Source organism: Coturnix japonica, chromosome 6 (assembly GCF_054131305.1).
Source record: "Coturnix japonica strain WE chromosome 6, WE-NBRP24, whole genome shotgun sequence".
Lineage (NCBI taxonomy): Eukaryota > Metazoa > Chordata > Aves > Galliformes > Phasianidae > Coturnix > Coturnix japonica.
Window position 1 is genome coordinate 16,058,771 of NC_140668.1, and position 23,505 is coordinate 16,082,275.

The 23,505-nt window shown below is 40.7% G+C and overlaps 1 protein-coding gene across 1 annotated transcript in view; it reads right to left on the bottom strand.

The window, feature by feature from the left end:
• Positions 1–23,505, bottom strand: part of LOC146760360 (cytosolic carboxypeptidase 4-like) — a 215,414-nt gene that overhangs the window by 28,923 nt on the left and 162,986 nt on the right. The window lies entirely within an intron of this gene.

Below are 23,505 nucleotides of genomic sequence, written 5' to 3' on the forward strand. Positions count from 1 at the left end.
CCAGATCACTTCTTGGGTATCACTGGGACCAATGCATACATTTATGTGGGGCATAACTGTGAAAAGTGGCTGAATCAGGAATAAAAGATGGACAAAAATAGAAAGCAAAACCAACGTAGATGAGCCATAAAGAAGGTCCAGAGGGCAAAGAACAAAAGTAGTGGGAATTGTCAGTATGTTTTTGTTGTTGTCATTGTTTGTTTGTCAGGAAAAACAACAACAACAACAAAACAGAAAATAAATAGAAAAAATAAGTGCTAATTCTTGAAAGAAAACAAATAGTGCTCCAGATAATTAACTCTCCTACTTGGCAGACAAGAAGAAGAAATGGGGAAACTGTTCAAGGTCATACAGTGATTCTGGGGCAGTGTAAGAAAAGAAAACTACTTTACACTGGTGACAACCAAGTGCTTTGTTCAAGAACATTTCTGTCTTTAATGCAGGTTCCAGTACTGGCAACAGGTTAACTGCTGTTACCCCATCTGACTGTGCCTTCAACATTCATCTGTAGTCTACCCACGGCTTTCTCTCACTCGTACACCTTCTGCTGTGTGAACTCTATGGAACCTGGAACAAGTCACAGCCAGGTTATAGCCTGAGGTGCCTGAAGATTAAATGTGAGGTGGAGCTCTAAGTACATCTGAGAGTCTGTGTCAAATGAATTAGCTCATAAAAGCAGTCTGGGAAAGCAAGAAGTTGAATTTTTGCAAGTCCTAAATTGGCAGTTTAATCCCTGGATCACTTTTCCTCCCTCTCTACTTCCACTTCTCTGCTTGTATGAATAACTTCAGCATACAGAAAAGTGAGCAGACTCCAGGCCCACCCAAGCATTTTCAGCTATGAGTTTAACTCATTTGGCCATATTTCACCGTGGGAGTTAAATAACTTCCTAATCCTGGCTGGTGATCACCACATGCTTGGCAACAAAAGGATTTATGATGTTTATTCTGGCTAACGTAAATACAGATGCTATTCAGAAAGCGTCTAACCTGTTTTGAACATTCTTAGTACAGTATTTGTCTCCATAATGTCATTCACTATCAGGTTCTCCTGGTTAATTATGTGTTATATAAAGAACCAATTGTATCTTTTCATGAAATGCCCTCCATATTGTTCTATGTTACACAACACCTTGTTATTTTTCTGTGTGGCTTTAAAGCAGAGCAAGTATTTATAGTTACTGGGAAATTACAAAGTAGATTTTATTTTGAAATTCACTATACTATAATCTGCAATATAGAAAGCTTTGAAGCCTTTCCCTCTTACTCTGATAAAACATATGCCATTCTGCCCATCCCAGAGGTGATGAAAATATGTATTGACCAAAATGACACAGCAACACTAGTACGCTTTTCTTCCCCATACAAAATAAGACCCCATGATGGATCATGGTATCACTTTTGCACCAACATAATGATTTAGGCACTAGAGTGCATTTAGAAAGAAGCCAGCACAGCATGACCCAGACATCACAGCATGCTCCAGCCTGATAGCTGTCTGCCCCACAGGATCTCTGGTGCTCTGTTCCCATGCTAGCACATTACAGACACAAGCAGACCGGCAAAGCTGCATGTTGGCCTGATAGCAACGTTACATGGAGTGGAATTTAATGGGGTGGCGAGTTTGCTTCCTGCTATGCTGCCACCAAATATCCACATCACTGTGAAGCCTCTCCCCAGCACAGTGCTGAGTGTTACTGCTGAGCTCTCTGCACTCTTTCCCTTTCTCTCTCAATAGCTCAAGTATCACTAATACTCTCCCATATCGAATCTGCCTTCCAGGCCACTGTGTGCTTCCTCTAGCCCCCCCTTTCATTATCTCTTTTGCCTTACAAAGAAAATAACTCATAACAGACAAAGCAGTCCAAAGGAGGTACTACCATTCACGTCTATAGGGATATTATAGCATCTTCCAAGCCTACATTTTCTCACATACACAAGCATCTTACTCACTTTCTTCTTTATTGTTGCTGCTGCACATGGCACAGATATCTTTATTGAGCTGTCTTTCTAATCGCTACTTATGTTTTCCTGAACAGTCAGAGCTAATTCAGAACCCAACCATGTGTTTGAATGCTTTAAACTATTCCTTCAAACATGCTTTACCCCGCCACCGTCTGTATTTTATCTTCCATTCCCGTAACCACAGTCTTGCTGTCCTCCTTCCTACTGTATAATTCATATCAACTGCAAACAGTAAATCTTAGCATTTTACTGTTCTCCTCATTTCTCAGTCATTAAAGAAATACAGACCAAAACAGAGTGGTAGCTGGAGTCACCTTACTATCCATTTCTTCCCACCCCAGTGATGATTAATACATCCCACCTATTTTTCCAGACTTTTAAGTAGATTTTCACTATACAAATGACCCTTTTGTGCCTCACCCCAAAACTCCAATCTCTTTGGGATTTCTTTTGGGTGAGGGAAACTCTCTTCTCCTTAGTTCTGACTTAACTAGGATGTCCACCAATGCTGCTCACTTAAATATGAGTCTTAACAAATGACAAACTTTGTATACTGCATCTCCCTTCACTCATGCCATCAAGGCAATTAACTCAGTCACTGTGCTTCCCTGCCCTTGTGTTTCTCGTAGGTTTTTTCTTTTTTTGGTGGTTCTCAACCTCTGGAGTAAATTTTAAAACATAAGGAATCAGAATGAGCACATTGTTTAGCATGTTTGAGATGTCTGCTATCTACCCCACTGGCCATTATTAATGATTTTACCAGTTTGAATCTTCAGTTCCTTTGTTCCCTTATAACTCTTACAGCAATAAAACCTGAGGTTTACCTGATTCTGTGTGTTGTAGCCTTGGTTGAATATAAAATAACACCGACAGATAACGTGCAGACATTGTCTTCCTGCATAAAACAGCCAGAGTGGTCCCACAGCATTCTGCTCTGTGCCTGTCCTGGCTGCCTACCAGCTCTGCCAACATGCCTGTGGCCCCAGGACAGCATAAATAGCTCCAGCATGCATCCAAATCTCAGCCTTCACAATTCCTTATTATTCCAGTCCTGAGGGTCCACTGTTTCCTTCCAGAGCCTTTTGATTATGCCTTGGAGCATGCTTCTTTTTTCCAGATCTAAGTCTGTTCTATACTAAATCCCTCATTTCCTCTGACTCCTGCTTCCATTGGCACCAGAGCAAAACTTCTACCCGTTGGCAGTCCCCTTGCCTGGGCCACGCCACACGCCAGCTCCTGCAGTTAAATTGCCATGCACATATTCACAGATCAGCCCAAGACCTTCTCTTTGTTGGTCTCCTTAAACATTTACTTTAAACACGTCTTCATAAAGAGACTCATGAGTGAGAGGTAAGGGCACAGAGCCATCTGCAGCTCTGAGCCTTCCTTTCTCGTTTCTCAAATTTCACATATATTGTATGGCTGTCCCCTTACACTGCGCCTTTTCCCCTATATTATGAAGGATTCCTCATGTCAATTTTCTATCTTTTTTCATTTCACAAGTTCTCTTTGGTTATCTTCAGCCAGCTGCCAAAGCTGGTTTCCCCACCTAACACACTTCCAAGTGATCAGTGACAGTAAGCAACTACAATTCCAGAATTCATTGTATTAGCACTTCTAAAGCAACAAAGGAACCATTGATTTCCCAAGCCAAGGATACACAGGAAAGCACAAAAGGCATACGTGCCCAGTTCAGATCAGAGAGGAAAGAGACACACTGTTTGGTGAGGAATCCAGCCTGGTAACTGCTCCCTTTGAAGGTGAAGGATGGGAGTACAAAGAAGGGGCTTGTTGGCTGTGTTCTAATGGGTGTTAGCATAATTATTCTGATACAGGATGCTTCTTGCAGCTTGAATATGTCAGAAAGTTACCTTAACAGACGTATTTTACCAAAAGGCCCAGGGAGAAAGAATGATCTTTTTACAAGAAGGTTGGGTTAGGAGGGACATCCTGTGAAGGGTCTTGGGAATACAGACCACACAACCAGATGCCAGACATCAAGATAAGTTCCTCCAGGTGAAACAGTTGCCACCAGCTGCTAACCAGGATTTATAGGTCTGCGGAGTCCAAAGGCTCACTTTATTGCCAACCCAGATGTCCGCTGGTACAAGTAGTCTGATGGCTGATGGGGTTTTTTTAAACCACTCTTTTGGCTGAGAATACGATTAGTATCAAAAGAAAGGAACCAGCAAACAAAAACAACAGAGATCAAAACTGAATATTCTACATTATTACAGCAGATATGAGCCCCTGTTGCTTGCCCACAAGGAACCTACCAGCAGCATGAGCTCAGACGTTTGGACTTGTTTACCAAGGATGAGTGTCAATTAGACACAAACTTCTTCAAACCACCTATAAGCCTTTACTGCTCTTATAATCCCACCAGCAAAGGCTTACTTTAACTTCTCCACTTACTGTGCTTTTGGAAAGAAAGAGAAAAAGAAATCAGGTGTTTGAAGGCTGTAAGGAACAGACTGAAGAAAGGGAAACAAGATCAGAGAGACAGAAGTAGGGTGAGGGGGAGGCAACTATCTCTATCAAGTGGGATAACTGATGTGACTCACACAAAAGCAGCTTATATTTCCTCTTGTTCTGCAATGAATATTTCCACTTTGTCTTTTTCAGAGGAGACCAGCCAGAAGCAAATGCACAGCAGCTGAGTAATGCCTCAACCTCCAGAGCATCATGCAAAAAGAGAAAGACATGTAGGCCTCAGAAGAATAAACTAAGTTTCTCTGAGTCTTTGGAGACCTACTGACCGTTCACAGTGTGACGCAGGCAAACCTGTATTAACAGAGAAGATGCTGACTCCAGATTATAGGCTTTCAAGACTTCTTATCTTGCAGCTGTACTACCTGAGAAAATTTGCATAAGAACAAGCTGCCTCTTTCTTAGAAGTCTTTTTCAACCTGTTTTTATGATTTCCACTTAAAACGATAATCCTCTGTTTGTGACACTGCAATCATTTCTACTACAATCAAGTGTTCCATCCAGAAGGAGGATTACTGTCTCGGTTTGGGGAAGTAATATGGACCTCAGAAAGAACAAAGCAGCCAGTTTACAAGCAAATGACCTTTATAATAAAGAAAAAAAGAAAACAAGAGCGTGTATGATCAGATCTGCCTCTTCCAAGAGACATCTGATGCACTTCAGGCTCACAAGAACTGGTATTTCCTCAATATGTTCATACAATGGAGCTGGAAAAATTGGCAATGCCTACCTTCACTGTGCCAACCCAACATACACTCAGATTTTTCCTTAGACAACCTACCAACGTTTTAAATGTGAACACTGGAGACACGTATACAATAAACCTAGCACAGTACACAACGCCATGCATTTAGCACCATGTCTTTTGAGGAGGAGCATCGCCTCACATGGTGCCGAGTGTCAAACAACTGTTCTAAATCATTGCCACTGGCAGCTGCTCTGAAATCCAAAGAACAAACGGTTAAAATAAATGAAAGCAAAAGCCTTTTTCTTTCTCCCCCCAAGAAGATAATTTAGCATGACTTTCCACAGAACAATTTGCATGGGATTACCCACAATACACTGCATTATGGTAATACTCGACAATCTCTGATGCATATTAGACTGGCAGTGTTAAAAATCTGTCAAAGGAAAAATAAACGATACGGGAAAATGATGATGTAAGACAGGACAGTAAACACTCTGCACTTGTGTAATCTGCCAAAATTCACTCCAAAATTGGCCTGGGAAAGAGAATGAGAGAGTATTGCGCACTCGGAACAGCTTTAGGGAACATTCCCAACTCAAGCAGAAAACAATACCTGACTGAGACACGGACGTAATCACAGAGGAGTGGAAAATACAACAGATCCGAATGAGGAGCTGAATAGGAAACACGGAGTGATTTTCTTCATTTCTTTGATTTCCCACTGGGCAGTAACCTGGAGGGAATCTTCCCTCTTGTTCATCCAAAGCAGGTTCGGTTCTCTACCCTTCACTACACACGTTCACTCAGTCTGCCTTCTGCTCCTCTCCAAGCCCCTCTGTATCTTCTTCTGATGCTGCTGGTGATCCTTAATGGACTCTGCACAGTCTCTGTGTTCAAAAGTGTTTGTCCCAAAACAATGAGCCCCAGAGCTGTATTAGTCGCAGAATCCAAACTACCAGCACCTCCTGCCCTCAGCCATGGTTGGCTGCTCAGCCCTTCAATACACTTCACCCAGAGAACAGGGACGCTAAGGATTTCTTGCACCGACCTCGTACTTTCCTACATAAAAAAAGCTGCAGGAAAATAGTATCAAATGAACTGATTTTGCCAGTTCCATGCATCATGTTCCTAGTAATTCAAGTAATTGTCTATCACTCCTCAAATCCCTAAGAATCGTGGAATTATAGATTCTTAGCTTAGGTTGGAAGGGTCCTTAAAGATCACAGAGTTCCAACTGTCTGCCATGGGCTGGTTGCCCCCACCAGCTAAGGCTGCCCAGGACACTAAGACACATTCCCCCAGGACACTAAGGGGGAATGAGGCATAGGTTTGGCCAAGAGGTGGGAAAGAGAGAAGTAGCATTTTCCATGTGGGTTTATTCAGTAATTCTCTCACCACTAAGTTGCAGAAAATGGAAGGGAAAAAAACCACAACAACCAACAAACAAGCAAGGGATGAGGCCAAATTATATTGCTGAAGAGGAGTTATAGAGATTAGTGTAGTAATTAATCAAGACAACCATGTCAGCAAGGGTCTGACCTTTATTCCTGCCCTAGTAACAGCTTTGTCCCCGATGACTTTTGGCTTGCATGCTAAAGCGATTTAGATACATCCCTCAATTAATCGCAGGATATCCTCTGGGAGATAGGAGAGCAGTACTGCAAGCTGCCAACAGGGATGCTGAATCAGAGGAGGAGTGACCTAGTGAAGGGCACCTAGTGAAGGACATCAGCAGAGATGGGGAGGTAACCCACAGTTCTCTTTATCTCCTACACTTCACCCCTCACTGCTGGAAGCAAAATTGTTTGAAGCATCTAATTCGAGATCCTGCCATATTTTAAAAGATTAAGATTTCCAAAAAATAAGAAAAATAATAAGAGTGTCTTAAAATAACTTGCGTCTTTTTCTGTAAAGAAGCAACAGCACCACATCAAACTCACTCAGGCAGGATGACAGGCAGCTGCAGAGATCACGGCAGCAGTTGCTTCCCTCTTCTCTCTTTTCTTGTGAGATAAAGACCTTCTATCAGGCAGATGTGCTGCCAATCCCACACTCGTAGAGAGTGTGGAGTCCCTTGCTCAGTGTTTTGGGTCACCTGCAGCTTCTAGAGTAACTAGCAAGCACTACTCTCTGACAAAGAACCTCAAAGCTCTGCAGATGCAGTTGTGCCCCTGAACATATGGGAGGGGAGTACCTTCTATCCTGCCCACTAGGGACAGACAAGTGGAATCTGAGCTCTCTCAGAAAGGCAGTGTACAACTACAGACCTTCAGTAAATAGAAGGACTAAAAAGCTACACATTCAGGAGAGTGGTGAAGCTCAAGATTGGCAAGAGATAGAAACAACACTAGGAGACGTCTGCTTCTATTAGAATAGCTATTATCACAGCAACTGAATACCTGAATCAGTTTTTGTCTCCTAAGAAAAATAACAAACGCATTTGCCCATCAAGTTTGTCCATTATGGCAGTTAGAAGCAGAGACTGTCAGAGCTTTATGCCTGTGAATTAAAGTCCCTGTCAGGATCTTAGCTAGTCAGAGTGAACAGAAGCCTTAAATTAATAGCTTAAGTTACAAAACTCAGAACAGCTAACACACATGTTGAGTACACCCAGCTGGTTGTGAGGTTTTCAGATACTTGTCTGAATGAACCCCAGATCTCCTGCTCAACACAGACAGGGTCTCGTATAAAGTCTGGAATAGATTTTCTAAGGTTTATTTTTAGCAGCTGTTCCACAGTTCTGATACAGAACAGAGACAACCCAGACATGATACTCTGATGGTGAAATGAATCATTCTTTCAGAGCTCTGAAAGCACTAACAGGCCATAAAGGTCCTCAGCCAGACCCGCCTGGGGCCTTTACCCATACCCTCTACCTATTCTAAGAGCCCCACTTCAGCTTAGGGCTCTGCTGTAAAACTGCAGGTCTGTAGCTCCTGTAGCAACGCTTACATGCTTTTACCTGAGCACACCCTATGGTGTGTATATGGTGTACCCTATGGTGAGACTCTGACTCACAGAACTGACTTCCCAGCATCACCTTGTCACTGTGGACCTGCCAAGTGGTTTCTGAGCTGTTTGATCCCACAAACATCACCCTGAATTACTAACGTGTGTTTTCACTTTGGATCTGCTACACTACCATGGACTTGCCTAATAATGTGGACTCGTGGCTGAATCCAAGTACTCTTCAGAAGCCTGGTCTGCTTACCTTGCTTGGAGACAGTGAGACTTGGCCTTGGCTGCCAAACAGAGACTATCTGGTATTATCTCAATTTCTCCTACTGCTAGCACTGACCCTAATTCTTTTCTCAGAAGAGGCACACATACTATTTTTCTCCCATATACCTCAATACAGAGATTACAACATCCTAAACCACAATTAGATTAGGCCACCAGAACTATCTCACACTACAATCCAGATACAAAAATAGATTCCCTTTCCTTAGCTATTGTTGGCAAACACGGGTTCTAGTGAGAGAAGTTATTTCTGGACTTTTACTGGCAAGCCTTCTTTTCAGAGACTAAAAGGAAGAGCTGGTGCTGGTGGAAAAATTGTTAGACATGACTTTGAAGAAATGGCAGTTTCTGCCAAGCTCTTATGTGTGTTTCTCTGTGGGGGGAAAAAGGCTTTATTAGCTTTTCTTTCCAGAGGTCACATCTGTGAGGGTAAGTGAAAGAAAAAGGCACGTATGGAAAGTCCTCCGTCTCAGATTGACAATCAGCTGCACAGTCAGTGCCACAAAAGCCCTTTTGCACTTGTGCCTCTTCTTTCATGAAGGAAAATCCCCATTTTCTTAGAACAAAATGATGGCTGAATGTGAATGCACTGGAGTTTCCCGCTGATTTTGGTACACTGTGTTATCTCCTACTTGGAAACCCTGAGCACTTCTCATCAGGCATTTATATAGATCTGTGCATACACACACATTTACATGATCACAGATGTACAGGGACACATTTCTAAGACTCTAGCATTACAACAAACAACAACCATCCATAAAGACACAATTAAAGTTACACGTTCATCAGACACACTGGTGCACACTTGAACATGCATTGGACTGTCTTCCACACCCACGTGTATCCACATTCATGTTTATATTGTAGTCTTCCACAGTCTGTAGTTTGCACCCACGAATACTAACTGCACAAACCCAGCCCAGCGGAACAAACACTCATTTAATGTGTAATTCAAAAACCATAGGCATGTACTCTCCATGCACTCTGCTGCTGGCTTTCCCCTCTAAACAGGATGCAAATCCTACACAGTCCTATAGGCTGAGTTCTCTCTATACAACAAGTAGCTGAGCTGTGGCACACAAAAGTGCCAACGTGCCATTGCAAGAATTAAAGGTTTTATGAGTCTTTTCTCCACTTCCACAGTCTCCCCCTTCCAGTTAATGTCAAGCGTGTATATATAAATGAGATGTATTTGGGGCTTGTGCCAAGTCTCTGTAACACGGACACAGAAATAATATGGGTAAAACATGATTTGTATTGGGACTGCTCTGGTTGTCTTAAAAAGAAGGTCTTCAGTGACTGATTTGGCCTTTCTGGAAGCTTCTTACTGTTTAAATTGTAGAGTTATGAGACCTCACATTCAGTTCAGCTTATCACAGCTGTACATCCTCATGTGAAATCAGGGGAACTGACTGAGAAGAGTAGGGTACTTGATGAAGCACCTTGGGGATTGAAATGTGTGTTATTAAATGTACATGAAATAAACAAAATTTCACTCCCATTTATTCCAACCAGTCAGAATCTCAAGCAAAGGCAACCTGGCCTTAAGTGGACTGCATTTATATATCTGGAGTGAGCCCAGAAGTGTCAGGTGCTACTCATTCTTATGATGCATGTCAGCATGTAACACACCAGATCTTATCAGTATGAAACCAACACCTCTTTGGGCTGTCCCTCATCTCTGAATGTTTTCACACAGACTCAGAAATCTAAGGTTTTCTCTTCCAGAGAGCATCACTAAAGATTATTCCAAAAAGACACAGAAAATTCTGCTAATATTCCTCCTCCTCTCTACCAATGAATTCACAGAAGACATCATTCATGCTACACCAACTAAGGGCAGACACTAAAACGTTACCTGAATACCCTGAGATCAAATGTCTGTCCAGAAGCAGTGAGTATCAGAAACATGACAAACAATTCACCATTTACACACTGTATCTCTGAATCAAGAGGTTGAAGGTATTTAAATGGAAGCTGACTTGACTTCTGTCTGTTATCTTTTCTGCTTTCTGTCAGCAGCTTCTCTAACACCCACTGCTGTGGCAAACCTTGCTTATCCTGTCTTCCTATGCCACAAAACGTAACCAGATTGGTTTAATTTCTGCAACACCTACGCTGAGAAAGATATTACTAAAAAGCTGTAGAAGAGTCAAGGAACATGTGCTGCGTTCCTTCCAACACCTTGATGAACACTGGATGAACAGAAGTGAAAATACTTTACAAGGAATAAGGCACTTCCCCTCACTTTACAATGCAGTAGGTCACACCAGCTTAGACAGCCTGTACTGACAGCAATTGCCTGCTTTGTTTTGCTTTCCACCACCTTAGCACCCTTTGTGTCAATACATATAAGAACTGAGCTGCGCAGTGTGAGGAGCCCACCTTACCCTTCTGCTCCAATCTCAGCTAGAAGAGGAGATGCGAAACAGCCTTAGAAGACATCCATCTCCTCTGCACGTGGAAGCCCACAGGACAGCAAGGCACACATCCATAGACCCCAGCACTGCGAGTGTGCTGCCTGACATCAGGCTTCATTGCAATCCTATACACCACACTCCACACCTTTAATTAGTTACAAATGCAAAGGAACTGAAGGACAGATTTCCCACCTAGCTTTGCATTTATTAAAAGGTCACCAAGGAAACATGATTTTTTTCCTGTGAACAGACATCAAAAGCTAATGAAACCTGAACTTCATCATTGCTGTGTACCTTTTCTTTTCAGTTTTCATTTAGAAATGAACTTCCTTTCCCCTTCACGAGATAATCCAGGCTCCCACAAGTGCTTTGCAAGAATGGTTTGGCCAAAAGGGTGAGTTATGCATCCCTTCCTTTTTCTCTTTCCACTGACAGCCATGAAACAGTGTCATACGACAGAGGAATGACACACAGCACAACATAATTCTAGCTGTACGTAGAAAATATAGACCTTAAGGTAGCCACATGTGCTATGCATAGATGCACAAAATACAGACATGTATTTAAAGCAATAAATATGCATGTCAGTTGCACACCTTTTGTGTTCTGCCTAAAACCAGAAATAAATGCATGCATACAAACATCTTTGGGCACAACTTCTTCCAAGTGCAGCACACAAACACATCCTCTAGTGTGCATACAGATGTTCCCCTAGCTACTGCATTGAAAAGAACAATTATGCACATCCCATAACTCAGTGGCAGTAACATGCCATTGCCACTTGTGTGCTCGTGTCTGTATTCTAACACATACCCTACCTCTATGCATGCGAGAAGGCTGGGAATCAATAACCACTTACAGCCCTTCAATCCAACACTGTCAACTTTGTTCCCCTCTGTTTATAGTGACAGACAAGAAGAGTGAAGACAGGGGACACATCAGTATGCAGCGTAGGAGAAGTGGACACTATCAGCATAAGCAACAGACAGGAGCTACTGAATTCAGTAGTGGCTGCTCTTGCCTCCTGCAACAAGCAGAGCTGCCGCTGTCCCAGAAATCTGGTTTATTCCCAGGAAATTGATGCAACCAGATAGAAGAAACCAGAGCAATAACCGAGGGCCATTTTCCTAAAACAACATAATTGTACAAAAAAAAAGATTCGGAAAAAAAATTCAATTCTTATTTGTTTCCTAGGTCTGAGCAATGATCTTGTCTACATAACGATGCACAACATGCTCGGTATAACACCAGAACAACTTGATATCATATCCTGCAGAGAAGACAGCATGAAACTAAATATACTTCAGACACAGCAGGCTACCTTTAAAAATTGTCAAGTTGCTTCGTTGACCTTTTAAAGGGAATGAACATACAAATGCATTACATTTAAGAGCAAGTCAATACCTCAATGAATTTCAACCAATCCTGCAGCATGTGGAATAACCAAAAAGCTGTTGGTCTGACACGAGCTCTAATCATGTACCTCCATCAAAGCTCACAGCCTCACCCACCCAAAATGCTGTCCAAGCATCTCAGAGCTACTCGGTCTCAGCCTACAACATGGCCTTGGTTTTACAGTCCTGAGTTTCTCACTGTATCTATATTCAGAGATCTTCTGCATTATGAACACGTCCCATTACGCCAGGCCTGAATCTCTCCTGGGCAGAGATTGGCATTAATATAAATATAATTATGGTCATTTAATAAATGTATGATGCATGTCACTCTATCTCATTAAATTAACAACAGGAGTGAATTTCGTATTAGTCGTGACAAGGCCCATTTTCAAAGCTGACATTTAATATCACTCCCCAGCATAATCATACATCAGGCTTCACAAATTAAAGGATTTGATGTGAGCGAGGGATGATCAAATACATGAAACCACAGAACCAGTGCTGTAGCTTGCTGCAGATATTCAGCCTATGTAATACATTTACCTACAACTGATGAACCAGCAGAAATTCCAGCCATTTCAGTGCACACGGGGGCTCATGAAAGCATTCCTGATTTAGAAAAACTTCAGCACTTTGACCTCTGGAAGCCCTTCCAATCACCAAAGACAATGGCTTGATCAGAAAAGCGACCTTTCGGTCACTATTTCAGAGCCAGTCTGAGCTGTTTTCAGACTCCATTTACTTCATTCTCCCTCACTAGAAAAGACAAGAGGGCTGCTCGCAAAAGGTCACTGGGAAAATGGTGTCCAGCTGCCTGCTGCAAACTTCCTATGCGCCATCAGACTGCAGGGAACATAAAGCCCATCACATAGCTCATCCAGTGCTTTCATCTTTGGTGGAAAGCAGTAGTATTGGCCACGGTGTTGACTTTAGGTGCCTGTTCACCCAGGTGCAGGACATCTGAAGGTTGTGAGCAAGGTATTGTGTTGCTCAAGCGTGTTTATGCTGCGTTACAGAGCTGTCTCCCTTTTTCCCATCACTGCCAATTGGCGATGCATGCATGCATGCCCTGGGCCATCACAACATGGCTGTACAGCCCATTCTCCCCAACCCAGATGACAAGTCAGATCCAACTCTATTACTTCTCAATGCTGGGAAAAAGAACACAAGACAGACAATAATACAATGGAATTGAAGGCATAATATAACAGAAAAAGAAAGCGGCAGAGGAAATATCTTAACAAGTGCTGGTCCTCCATTGTTTTCACACAGAATTAGCATTTCAAATCAAATAAACTACTTAATTCAATTCTCAGCTCCCTCACAAGCTAACAGCATTTTATATTTATCTCCAAGTCAGAACAAGTCTTTCCACTTGTAGCCTGCTGGCCATCAGCTTTTAAAGGAATACTTCCCACTGAGATGCTAACCGTCCTTCTGATCATGTGGCAAAAACATACACATACTTAAAACCCTACTTAGTAAAAGAAGTCATCTCTACCAGGAATAAGCTACTGCAAAATGGACAGTGTTTCAGGGCTTTTTATTCCCATTGTATGTAGCTGTACTCCTCTCACAGACTCATTTGCAATATCGTTTTCAAACTCATTGAAAATCGCCTTTCTCATTTTGTTTCTGAGTGAATCTCTGATTCAATATTCTTGTGTAAGTTCACCTGCTACTTCCAGCACCACCAAAGGAAACTTTTCGCAATAGCCAAGAAGAGGTGGCACGCAGTAAGAGATTTGGTTAGGAATACTTTGGGAAAAACTTATTTTATCCAAGGCAGAACTTAATTGTGAAGTACACCAGGCTTCAGGCGGCTCTTCTCAGAAAGAACTCCTTGGGTTTTAGGTTACATTTCTGATCAGACGTCATAAGAAGAATAGCTTTTTCTTTTCCAGTCATTGCATTGAATTCTTTTTTACTGTCTTTAGTAGCAATTGCCATGAATTTTCAGTTACTTTCTTAGCTTCCCACATCTAATTCCTACATTACTTTGGATGATACCCTTTTTCCCCTTTTTCTTTTGTTCACAGAGAATTTACCTATGCATTTTTCACCTCAGAATATCTTGATCATGATTAGGTAAATGGCCTCTACCACTGTTTACTCGTATCTGTCAGAATCTCTAGTAAACAATTAGTACTGGCAAAAAGGAAACAGACTAAAAGAAGTGAAATCCACCTCTTGACAATCCATCTATTACATAGATTCTTCATCAGTGTTATGATTCACTGTCCTCTATGCTCTAATTATCACCTTCTCTTTACTATTATACCAAGATGGGTTTTAACTAAATGTGTTCTCAATTCTTGATTAAGCTTTTTTTGGGATATGTAACAGAATCTATTTTAAAAACATTGGTTTTAAAATTTATAATACCTCCGTAATCTTTTTTTTCTTCCTCTTGTGGTCTGCTTTATTTATAATACATCCCCAGTCCTGGACTATTATCCCATATTAAGGGAAAAACATACATGAACACATGTTAATAGAAATGATGCGCTCTGCCCTTATTAAACGTAATTGGGTCATGATCACTGGTGTCTAGGTAACCACCAACTCTCACACCGAAGATTATTTCACCCTTTCCTATCATAGTGTGGTCCAGAATAGAGCTATATTGGATACAACATCTTTTGTACTAGAAAATAATCATCTGTAATGTTCGGAATCTGTAATAGAATTTACTGCTGCCTACACAAAATCTCAGGTACATAACACCTAGACAGAAGTCTCTATGACCACTCTCCTCTATGACCACTGGAAAGCAGTTCGGTTTATCCATCATTTACACAACCATTACCTTTCCATCTTTTCTTCCTTCTCTCAATTTCAGCTCTAAAAAGTTGTTAGATAATAACAATAATACATCTTTCCTTTTCACCAAGAACCGTACGTATCCCATGACACACAACTGCACTCATTTCCACATGCATCATCTAAGCTCCTCTTGGTATCATATTTGTTTGCTTTAAGAAGAAAGTGTGACGCCAAATCACACTTACACTTGTTTATTCCTTTGTCCATTTTTCTAAGTGGAACTCGCTTATGATAATTACTTGGTTGAAAATATTTTAACGATTCCTTGTCTCACTTCAGCAGCTATTCATCAAAGATTAATATTCTATACTCCAGAAGCTGCCTGTCTTGAGTGTCTGAGAGTAAAAGAAATACTGCAAAACATCAGCACTTGGATGTCTCCAAATTCTCCTTCTCTCACAACTATGAGTAGCCAACAACTTCTTTGATCTCTACTGTCTTCAGCTCGTTCACCTCTCATCTGTCCCCACTTATAGTATGTATGTGAATCACTTTTAATTGTCCCTAATGTCTGCATTTCCATAGGCTGTGTGCTGTAATTTCTCTTTTCTGACCATGCATCTTCACTTGCAGATAGCCACCATCTGGCATCACATGCATCAAAAATTTCTTCCTTGGACAAAAATTAGAATATAGCAGGTTTCTCTTTGTCATCCATATGTGGTATACAACAGAGCCTCTTACCTAAAGATAAGCCATGAAGCTCCAGAAATATCATGTCTAAACATATTGCCTTCTCTGCCTCATAGATTACCCAGCACAAGCAACCTCTTTCATCTGTAAGTTTATCACATTCAGAAACACATATTTCTCCTCCGTTATTCAGAATTAAAGTGTTTGCAATTCAGTTTGGTTTAATTTACTTTGGAAATGAGTTAAGCCAAATTTAATTAAGGCCACCTTAATTCTGCTTCAGAGTGTTGACATGTGGCTTAATGTGGTTTAGCACAGGACTTTCCACTTGCTCCTTTAGCTAATTCAGAGGTACTTACCTGCACATTCTCATACAAACTATTATAGAATTCAGCCTGTTTTAATTAATTATCAAAACAGAAAGGTAACTTGGTTGCATTGTAAGTATTTTTAAGAGAAGAACCTGCAAGTTACTAAATCTCTCTTTAAACCAACAGAGAAAAAACTAGAGTACATCTGAAAATAGCAGGCAGACGAATTCAAATTCGTACAAGGAAATAATATTTAGCACTTTCTGATCCCTGGAACAAAATATCAGGGGACCAGATGGATTTCCAATCATGTGATGCTCTCAAATCCAGTCTGAATTCTTTCTTCTATGAAAAATCTTACACAAACACGAGGGTTTGGTACAAAGCTGCCTATGTAGTATAGGAGGTCAAAACCAGAAGAGCTGATGGTTCTTTCTGGGACCATAAGCTGAAATAAGTGTTGTGGAAGAAGGGAAAGAGGAAAGACAATGCTATCAGTACAGGAGCTTAGCACATATGAAAAAAAAATATAAATCTCAATTGGGAACATAAAAAAGGAAAGACCAAAGAGACAAGAACTGGATGAGAAAAAAAAAGAAGAAGAAAGGATGCACCTACAGATTTGAAAGTTGGCAAGAATGAATAGAGTTAGTTTGATTTCTTTTTGACAAGACCAAGGGACCTACGATTGGATCATCCATGAATAAAGACAACAGTGGATGTGGCAGAGAACAGCAGATTAAAGAACCTGGGAGCTACAGCAGCTGTGAGAAGTACAGTGCAGAAATCAGTGGAGGGACAGAATGGAGGAGGAAGTGAGATTAAATTTCAATATATAGTTTACATTCAATATTGGACAGCATATCCAATACCACTAATATCACTAGTATGAACTAGTGGAGTTCACTGCTGCAGGAAATCCCGTGTGGGAAAATATTACGAAAGGGGACAGAAAAGTGCCATAATTATCAACAGAGAAAGTTGCTCATTATCATTACCACACCCTCGAAATAATCAGGCCTCATGCTGCAGCATATGAAGCAGAAAGGAGGCAGGTCAGGTGGGCCGGTAGGATTATTTCTTCTTTTCCATGTCTTAGTGTAATTGAATCAGTTGCACTACAGCCTGGTTTTGTTCTCTTAGGAGCCACGAGGAACCAAACACTGTATGAGACAGGATACCTGATCATATGGACCAATGGTCTGATCCAGCATGGCAAATGTTATGATGCTAAGAGGGGTAAAAATCAATCTTCGCAGAAAATCCTGTGTATAAAAGACTTTGAAATTTAGATGCTTCTAAAATCCATGCAGAGTAAAAGACAAACGTGGCTCCTCTAGCCTGTGCTTTTGCAACCTCCCATTCTTATTTGCCATGCCTGAGGAGTTCATGATTAGACTATGAGCTTCATCAAAGGGCAATTTTCAGCTGCCAAATAGATTTGTACAATAAATCCACATGGGACCAGATTAACAAGCAAGAGAGACATCAGAAATCAAAAACCTAGCCGCTGTAATTCCACTGAAAACTTGAAAGGATGATGTGCAATGATATTTAGACTTTTAAAGAGACACTGCCAGAATACTACAGCTAGTTTTCATTAGGAATTTTGCTTTTCTGTCTCACATCCTTCCCAAGAGTTCTTTTCATTAGCAGACTTAAATCCCACTTATATTCAAGGCTGCACCGTTCAGAACTGTTCAGTGGGCTTCAGAAAGAGTAACATTTCATCCAAAGTGCAGCATCTTTTCCATGCAACCATAAATTAATTAATTGCAAATGAATTTTTTGATTCTAACATCTAAGTTGTCTGGGTTTGCAATGTCAGCACCTGGGAATCTTCGATCTAATCCCATCCACAACTCCCAGAAAATGGGTATGACTGAATACTTGCATTTCTGATTCCATGTAGTCTGGCTTTTTATTTCCTAGGGAAATAAAAAAAAAAGCTTCTAGGGAAGCAGCTCGATAACTCTTTCCAATCTGTACCTACTACCACCTTTCTTCCCAAGAGTATGGGAAGACTGGGCTGCAACCAAGCATCTAGAAAGGTTTAGAAGTAGTTGAGGGAGAAAACAAACAAACAAAACAGGTATCAGCTGTTTATGGTATATTGGAAGGGGAAAAAAGAGAAATATCAGCATTCAGAAATGTACAGAATCAAGGTAACATCTGTTTTCCTTTCCTGGGTCCCACAGAATCTGCTGTGTTCCTTGGTTTAACAAATAAACCAGCTGCTAACTAGGAGATGCTCACATCATTTGCAAGTAAAAGGAAAGAAACGCAGGGATTTGTTGGAACAAGCCCTTTAAGACTAAGCCCCAAACAGAAGTGGTAAACATCAGAGCTACAGCAACTGATCGATTATATACAGTAGCGGAAAAGAGTTGAGAGAAAGAGGGGAGCACATGATGGCTCTGCTTTGCTGTTCCAAATACATCCATGTCTAGTGTACCTCCACAGAACTAGATGCTTCCAACTCTGCAAAGTCAGATCTACAATGACCTCATCCCATCATTACTTTCTGTTGTGCTGAAGAAAAAAAAAAAAAACAAAAGCTAAAAAACACCACTAACAACAAAACACAAAGCAATTACAAACCACAACAAGGGAGGGAACCTGTTCTCCAGTTACACTGACAGACAGCCCTCGATAATCTATCAACAACAGAGACAAAGGAACTGATTTAAGATGCTATTACTTCCAAAGGGCTCAGATTGTGCTACTCTGTTTATTTAGGAGTTGGAGAAGTCGAGATCCTATTTGATCAGCTTTGAAATTGGTTCCAAAAGGCTGAGAAGTCAGCTGATTTTTCATTTCTCTGTAGTTCAAGGCCATATACATTTCTCCTTTTGTTTATATCAACAAAATCCGAGTTAGGATATAACACTCATTTTTTCTGCCAAGTCCGTGGAGAGTTCTCATCCAAGACTTTGCTCATCTGACTCAGTCCAGCCTAAGAGGACCAGAAAATACAGGTTTGTGGCTGCAAGCCACAAGCCCTGGTGCTGTGCTTGCAGACTAATCATTATGTTGCTCTGGCCATCCAAGGAAGATGAATGCTCACCGTCTCCTGGTTGGTTTGCTCTTTCCCATGTGCCTTTGCTCATTTCCTAAATGCCATTAACCTTTATATCGTTGCATTAAGTGAAATCGTCAAGACTAAAAGGTACCATTAGAATATCTTGAAAACTGAATCACAATTTACTGAAAAGGATTGGTGGGCACAAAAGGAGCATGAAAATACGGAAAACAGGATGCAAACGTTTGCAATGGGCAACAACTAAAGAAAACACAATGAGCAGAAAACCTTAATTTAATCCTTCACTCCTTAGATTACTACAAGATAACTATTTGTTTTTCTCTTATACTTCTCTTACAATTACAGCTGCTTCCAATTTGAATCACTTTGGACCAGAACTGGAAGCAGAACTATTTAGAAAAAAAAAAACAAAAAAACATTCTTCTATATTTCTTAGCATCTGCTTTTGAATGACGTGCCCAGGCCTCAGAGGGTTCACTAGATGCACGTTTTAGAGATGATTTTTTGGATAGAAACTTCTGGATGCTTGTGAAACTTACTCATACTTAGGAAAAGTGTAAAACGTGGGAGACAATGGAAACCAGAAATAGGAAAAGCCTCAGATTTCAAAGATGATGTAAACAATTTACTGGAATGCTCATCAGAAAGCCCAGAATAAACTCCATCTCTTTTCATTTCCCTTCTGCAAGTACTTATCAAATACACTCTGTGGCAAGAACATTGCTGCAACCATTTCTGTTGGTGCCTGAATACTGGCATGAGTCCAAATTAAAATTATTTGCAAGTTTGTGCACTAGGCATCCAATTACAAGAATGATATACAAGAATATCATTGCTTCTGTATGCCAGTAAGACAACGTTATGCGACTGCAAACTCCCTCAAAACAACCCGATTTCTGACTATCGACTGTAATAAACTGCTTATGAATAAGGCATACATAAAAATTCCACAGAAATATAATATGTGATACGCAATAATAAGGAAGATAAAGAAAATCTTTCATTGCCTATAGATAACTATAAAGAAACAGAACTGCAATTTCAGGGACAAATGATGTATTAGTAACAATTTGGTTATTTTGGACAGAAATGGGTCAAACCAGAGCAGTCCACCTCTGAAAGAGTAGCAAGAGGAAAGGCTTTCATCTTGGCATACTGCTTTATTTCTGCCACACTTTCACGGCAATTCACTGGTTCATTACTTGTATAAAATAATTCAGTAAATGCTAGCCAGGTTACAGGGGATGGATAATGGCAGCTCTTCCCATTTATTAGACTCTCATCTCTGCAGTTACTGTATAAGGGGCCAGGATGCAGAGCTTTTCATCCAGTTCTGCTACCCGTTTATCAGCAGCTCCGTCCTTTTATCCCTCAGCATTTAAGTACTTCCATCTCCGAAATACAAACTATTGGCTCTTATCTAACAAGAAAGTTATCTTGGTTTTATGCCAGTATAGCATAGGAAAAACAAAAAGATGCAATTTATTAACCTTCTAAACAGAACGAGACAGACTTCAGCAAGATGGCACATGATTTGTGGAACACACGTTACATGACTAATGTCACATCCTCGCTCACACGAAGATGGCTCACAGAACCTTCAGGGACATTCACTCTCACAATTTATCTGGGGTGAGTTTTGTAGAGATGGGGGCTTCTAATTGTTAGACAGGCCATGACTTTTGACAGTTACTCTGGCCAGGCTCCACCTGCCAATTGCTGCCGTTACATCAGGCACAATTTTACCTCTAATTTCTCCTACTGTAAATGACTGGAGAGAATGCAAGCAAAATCAAATCAAACCAACCAACCAACCAACAAAACAACATCAGTTTTTCCTCACCTCTAGCTTGCTTTACCAGTTCAGTGAATTGAGTAGTTGGACTCAAAAGAAGAAAAACTTTTCCAACATGAAGATGGGTTCTATGGAAGAGCGTTCCTGAAATTCCCCAAATCCTCCTTTCAAAGGTGTTTTGAACAACTATCAACAATTTCTTATGAACGTATGGCCACTCTGCTCGGTGCTGCTCTCCCTGATTCCATCATCTCTGCAAATGGATGGCTTTTCCCTCTCATCAAGTCGGATAATAAAAGTTGGGGCATTCAATTCCCCTCATTCAGAAGCATTAGACTGGACAGAATTAATTTTTTCTCTTGACTCTCCCAAAGACTTTCTTCAAAAAGGGATCCACGTCACCAGTAAAATCTCCTTCAAAGGGTACTGTCAAAATATCTGGAATAATTTAAAAACTCATTTGTTACTCCTTGTTGCGTGTATCCCTTTGAAGCAAGAAGCTGAAGTCTATTTACATCAGTACTTCATCTCCTCTACCAGGCACAACATGTCAAGGAAAATGCCTTTCCAACACCACATGTACTGAGAGAGCACGGAGCTGAGTTTTGAGATTTGCCATGTTTCTACTATATCTGTTTTGGAACGCAAATGTATACATGGCTCAAAATACATCAAACTCGTAGGATGGTGAATACAGTTAGTAATCTGAACATCCCAGTGCAGTACGTTACTACAGGCGTCTTAACTAGTCAGCCAAGAATCAAGAAGAATAAAGTGTAGTACAATAGGATATGGTAAAACAAAGAGCTATGCCAGTTTAAAAATGAATCACACTGAAGAAACTTAGGAGAATATCCATATGCGTCAGTGCAGATTTGATTCTTTTGGGCCAATATTTGCTCCCGATTGTACTGAATAGAGCTTTCTATGGCACAGCCTTATATTCAGTATTCTGCAAACCAAATAAGACAAGATGGCTCAACAAAATCCTGCAAAAGGAGGACAGTAATACAAACCTGGAGGGCAATAGGTCCAGTGAGGGAGTTAATACAGACTGCATTCACACTGGGAGAGAAATGATAGGCAGTTTCTGATTACTTTTTGATTGTGAGATTGTAAACTGGTAGAAGTAGGAAGGAGAATTCCTTGTTGAAATGGACTGCTTTGTTTTAGGCAGCTTTCAAATGGAGACACTGCTGTTCTAAGACTCAATTGGACAATCCAGACAAAATCAAAGAGAGTCTGGATTTTTTTTCCCCTTCTTTTCTTCTTCTTTATGTTGAATAAAACCTTAGATAAGATCAATAGTTTCTTTAGTTTTATGTTTCTCTTCCTTAAGGGTAGATGGCTTATTGCATTTCCATTGATCACACAGACAGGGAGATTCAACAGAGACAAGTCATCTTTTCTTTTGCTCTCATTTCTGCCCTCCCCCCATACCCATTTGAAATCAAATGACTTTTAATCGAGGCTGGGGTCACAACTGTTTCTCATTTACATATCACTAGTAACAAATTCATGCCTTATTTTTCACTCACTAAACTGCTTTAGAAATGAAAGTCACATTTCTATACATGATATGCCACACACCGTGCAATCGAAAAACTTTAGGAACTTCTTTTCTGGGCCTCTCTATCAGACAGGTTACCTCAGCCCTCCTACAACATTGCTCTGTGGTGAGAGGGGGCTTACCTGACAGCCCTGTGTATTTAATATTTAAGCTTCTTACAGTCTCTACAAAGCCTTCCTCTGTTTTTTCCTAAATCCTTTGCAAACTCCCTATCAGATATGTGCAACTTCAAGCACAAGAAGTTTGTATCTCAGTTTACAGTCAGCAAAGCAGCTACATTCACCATTATTTTCACCATTTTCAAGAAGGAAGAAAGTCAAAGATCAGGATCCAGAACTGCTACCAACACCATTAGAAGCCTGACCACCAGCTTACTGAGTGGTGGTGCACTTGGGAGAACGTTGCATAAAACATTTTAGATCTGCTGGCACAACTTATGCAAACTTGGGTTGAAAATACTGAAGGAAGTAGAGAACAAATCATTAGACACTGATATAACCTGATGTCCAACTGCTTTTAGATGTTACTCAGATTATCTAGGAAATGAGTTAAATTCTCCATGGAGATCACTAGGAGTTTTGCCACTGACATTAGTCAAGGTAGAATTTCTCCCCACTGTCTGAAGGAAATTTAAAACCCCACCACAACCTGTGGTACCTATTGCACCCCATCAGCACTTCTCAGAGTAGGGAGCACTAGGTGTAATGCTCAGGGCAGTTATATTCTCTTTCTTTAAACCATCTTCAGATATTTCTTCTGCCTTTTCTATCTAAGAAATGATGTGAGTATAGTAGAGCACTGTTAAAACAGTAGCTGAGTACTTGCTGGCCACATTCTATGGAATGTAAAAGGATTAACATAGAACTTGCAAAGAATAATTTGAACGTCTTATTAATTGTTATTTGTAACAATGGCTTTTTCCTTAAGGGTCTTTTCGGATCCTTAACCACATATTAATGCTGTATAGATAAGGATTGCTCCCTAGTGGGAGAAATAAGGTGGAGCACAGAATCCCTTCCATGGAAAGCAACAGGTTTGGGAAAGGAACAAAAAGAATTCACCAACTGAGCAAGTGGAGAATTATGTACAGCTAAATACAATTACCAGAGCTCAAACCATGTACTT